This window comes from Limulus polyphemus, unplaced genomic scaffold (genome assembly GCF_000517525.1).
Source record: "Limulus polyphemus unplaced genomic scaffold, Limulus_polyphemus-2.1.2 Scaffold2118, whole genome shotgun sequence".
Lineage (NCBI taxonomy): Eukaryota > Metazoa > Arthropoda > Merostomata > Xiphosura > Limulidae > Limulus > Limulus polyphemus.
In genome coordinates, this window is record NW_013667728.1 from 12,924 (window position 1) to 17,509 (window position 4,586).

Genomic DNA, 4,586 nt, shown 5'->3' on the forward strand with positions numbered 1-4,586 from the left:
TATATATATATATATATATATATATATATATATATTCAATTTATTGTCTGATCCAGATCATACCTACTCCATAGACTGTCATGGAAAAATCCAGCACCATAGAGTTGTTTCTCCCACTTCTCTGGCTTTTAAGGCCAGGTTTAAAAATATATCTTTTTTGCTGTAACCCGATTTATCGTCTAAAATTGGGTCTGACTGAAAGATTTTTTTTACGTTATGACCTGGGAAATTCTTATTTTCAACAATTTCTGCCGATATACTGACCCAACTAACAAAATTTGCTGACCTTAAAATTTTTTTATTACTATATTATGGTTATTTTTCTGTCAGAAATTCATGTTGTCCATGACAATATGGGAGGACATCACTGGATTACCAATTGACAGTTCAGTGCTAATTGGCCAATGCATCGAGGTTTGACAGCATGGCTTATCTTGTCCCCAGGGCCCTTCCTGTTAAACTAATAAATACATGACCTAGCACAGAATTTACTATTCATGAGCATACATTAACAACATGGCAAACACAAGTCTGTTCAGCATATCTGTCTCTCAAAAAATGACCTTGTGGATTGAGGATTCGGATCAAAAACAATTTAATTCTGATTGGACACTTATCCACATGGAGGGAAGTACTTGTAGATTTATTTGGCAAATGAAATGAAATGGAAGAACAAACAGTAAAATAGTCAGCAACAGGTAATTCAACTTCTTCAGTCAAGGTCGATATAGACCAGCAAGTGTGTGTTGTGAAAAAATTTGAAATTTCTGTAATTCTCTTCATAGAATAAATGTTGATAGTAGTTGGATTCATGGTTTAATGTGTTATGTTTTAAGTGATAAAGGAACTAGTGGTATTTCCAAAGTTTTTTTGCCAACCAATTTGAAAAAAATATATATTTACCTACCTATTCACATTTTAAATCAGTTTAGGGTTATAGTAAACAAAAAATATATTTCTAAGCCTGGCCTAAAAATAGGGTTTTGTTGTAATCTGTTTCACTTTCTCCAGTAAAAGACCCTCCTGCATTGAAGGAACTATGAGGATCTGGGCACCTTTTCCAGGTCTCCCTAATTCAAGCTCTCCCCTCTCTTTTGAATGGAGTATGAGAGACCCTTGCCAGTTCCAAGTTGCTGGGGTGGTGAACCATAGAGAATCCTTATCGATTGAGACTTAACCACTGGAGTTAGAACAAGTGATGCCAGTATGGTGAGAAGTAAAGCATTGGTGTAGTGCAGATATCTATATATATATATATATATATAACTCAGATACACATGTTCCATCCTCCTGCAACAGAGCCTGTTTAGTATAGATGAGGTGTGCACACAATAACTGACTGTGGCCTCCTCCTATAGCCAGAGCTTGTTCAGTAGGATTGAAGTGTGCATGCACTACATATGGATGAATGCTGCAAAATACAGTGCCCTCCTCCTGCAGATAGTCTATCCCATAAAAGCTGATAACTTGAGTAGAGGTGTGCACTCACTATACAAAACTAATGAATATTTATATCACATCTTTTCCTGTAGCTACTGTCTGTTCAGTAGAGTCAAGATGACCACATTCAATACCGGTCATTTTTACATAACAAATGTGCCTTCCTTCTGCAGCTGGCATAAGTCCTATAGAGCCTGACAATTGAACTGAGGTGAGCACTCAATGCACACCTGTGATGTTTCTCTCGCATACCCTGTTTCCTGCAGCTGGAATTGGGCCTGAAGAGACTGATGGGCAAGTTGAAGTATATAAGTATCCACAACTATATGCAATAAAGTGTCTTCCTCTCACAACTGAGGCAGTCCCATAGAGTCTGATGGTAGAATAGAAGTGAGCACAAATACTTATCATGAGTGCCCTCCTTCCACAGCTGGTTTTGACATGTCAAATCTGATAGTACAGTTGAGGTGAACACACAAGGTATGGTTTGAATGAGCCCCCAACCACACTACACATATTGGCTGTCAAATGACTGGTATGCAAGTAACAATTCTGCCCATCTCTGTGATACATATTGGTTTCTATGCCTCTTCCTTTTTCCTGTATGGGCAAAGAGTATACCTTGGACAAGAAGAGATGTAATCTTCCACAGGTGTGCTTCTATGTAGCTCTTACTATTGGGTGTGTACCACCTCATGGGCATAATTTGGATGCTTTCTGAAGAGTGGTCTTTAAATGGGGATAAACTTTTAAAGTTTGGAATTTGTAAACTCTCACCCTTCACATTTGTTTGACTATATAAGAAAACTTGACAGGCAAAGCTTTAAGCATGTTATGGAATATGTAGTGGTTGCTCAAGGCTTTGAAAAATTTTTTAAATACGATTTGATTGACAGTTTCGAGTCTATTATAGAATGATAATAAGATAAAATAAAACAAGAATAAATCTTAACAAATAATATTTTATTGGCTCCTTGAAGTTATTCCTACTTTACGAAAGAACAAAATTTAAAAAATATGAAAAAACAGTTTTTTTATGGCCAAATTAAAATGTAAATATAACCCATGTCCATCACCTTAATGTCTTAATAGTCATGATATTTGTGAAGTATTACCAGTTACTTTGTCAGGGTTTCTTTGTTTGAATCAGGGAAGTGACACCTGTGATTTTGAACAACTTGAAGTAGATGCTGCTTTTGATCTTCATCATTGATAAGCAAAGAGGTATACTCTTCAATGCATGCAACATCCCTTTCAGCTGTATCATTGACCACTTCTAGACTTCACACATCTTCCAATGCTACTTTGTAGTCATCTTTGAGATCCGCAATTCAGGATCCACATCAAAGAAATTTGTTGAAAGTTCCAGACATCTAAAAAAGTTGAGTATATTTTTTGTTACAGAATTTGGTAGGGACTTTTGTTGAACTGTGTTGGTTTTGATTTTGATCTGCTTTGGTGGATTTAGGGTGTGTACCTTCATGAAGTTAATGTTCATTCATTGCTTTTATCATGGCTCACTTTGTTTCCGATGAAACATTTAGATATAAAAAAAAAAGCTAAGGCTATCAACTCGTCACTAAGATACTACAAATGTTCAGGCAAATTTCATTGAAGCTGATATGGATATGGCTGGGTTGATTTCTTCATATTTCTTTAGACTCTGAAGAAATGTCAGTTTGATTTGAAGAGCAGAGATTGCATCAGGAGCCAAGCCCTAATGTAAAGTTGGATTAAGAATATACAGACATCACAAATTCCTCTGCTTTCATGTGCAGGTAGTCTGAACTGATCACAGAACATATAGATTTTGAGCACATACAAGGCTTTGGCCATCCATTGAGCATGATGTATAGCACCTGGTGATATAAAATGAACACCTCAAGGAGGAGTCTCACCAACAAATATGATAAGTTCCAGGAACTGTATGTAGTCATCTCTAGGTTGGAAATCTTGAAGCTGTTTTGTGGTGAAATCCATGACTTCGTCTTTGATGTCTGCAGTAACGTTTTTTAGATCTACATTGTTTTCTGCAGTTTGGTAATTTGAATGATCAATGAATTCCCAGTGCTGCTGGAACCACTTGAAGATTGCAACATCTGGTCCTGAGGTCTGTCCCATACAGAAATTGAACACACATGAAAGAACTATTTCAAGTATATGATGTCGACATTCGATGTACACTAGATTTCTATCCAATTTTGCATCAAGTAATGCACATGCACCATTTTTTTTAATAGTATTTTTGGCTGTTGTATCAAAACATACTGCTTTAATGAGATTCTGTATTCCCCAGGCTTATAGTAGCCTGAGCCTCACCAGTCTCTGTTGGTGAAGAGTATTCTCTGCTTGAGATTGATGCATTTTCTCACCATGTGCTGTCCCACTTGGCTACTTCTGGCTTTTGGATGTTACAATCAATGGGCTTTCCCCTTTTTGATGCTGTTTTCAGAAAGGAGTTCATTTTTGTAATTTCTTTTTCTGCACCAGCCCCTCCACCATCTTCATTATAAGATTCTATCTCTTTGTGGTGCATAGAGGTGAGCAGTGTTTCTGAAATTGAAATTTTTTTCTTACCTGAAAATGTGTTTTAGATAGATAGATACCTCTTGCATTATATCCCACTCTTCCTCTCCACTTCCAGTGCATTTAGTTTGCCTTATTAAGAATGAGTCTATGTTAAAATTCTGGTGCTCATGGGGATTACTGTGCATGGAGGATGTGTCATCCTTCTATTGATGGATGGCTATAATCTAATAATGATTACCTTATATGCTGGTGAAATATACATTGACACAGGGTGGGAGCTTTCTTCAAAGCTTGTGGCATGCGTGTGAGAAGTAATAGTTTTTTGTGATGCAGATAAGTGAGAATTTCTCTAAAATACATTTTCAGGTAATTAAAATGTTAACTTTTACATGACACTAATCAGTGTAAATGATGCTTATAGGTAGTTGTTTAATTGAGTTAATTGCCCAGCTCTACATGTACTCCTTATTTAAAAAGTTTTTATACTTGGGCCAAATCTATGCCAGTTTTCAGACCATTAAACAGTCTTTTTCACAAATATTAAAAAGTTGAACTATACACCTGGAAAAAAGTTAAGCACCCCCAAATATTTTTCAGGATTGCTTATTGAAAATAAG

At 36.3% G+C, this 4,586-nt stretch overlaps 1 long non-coding RNA gene across 1 annotated transcript in view; it reads left to right on the plus strand.

Annotated features, from left to right (window-relative positions):
* The window catches only part of LOC106466002, an 11,997-nt gene extending 9,389 nt beyond the window's left edge, over positions 1-2,608 (plus strand). The window contains exon 4 of the long non-coding RNA XR_001291237.2: positions 2,591-2,608. This is a non-coding gene — a long non-coding RNA (uncharacterized LOC106466002). The remainder of the gene's footprint in view (positions 1-2,590) is intronic.
* Positions 2,609-4,586: the final 1,978 nt, after the last annotated feature.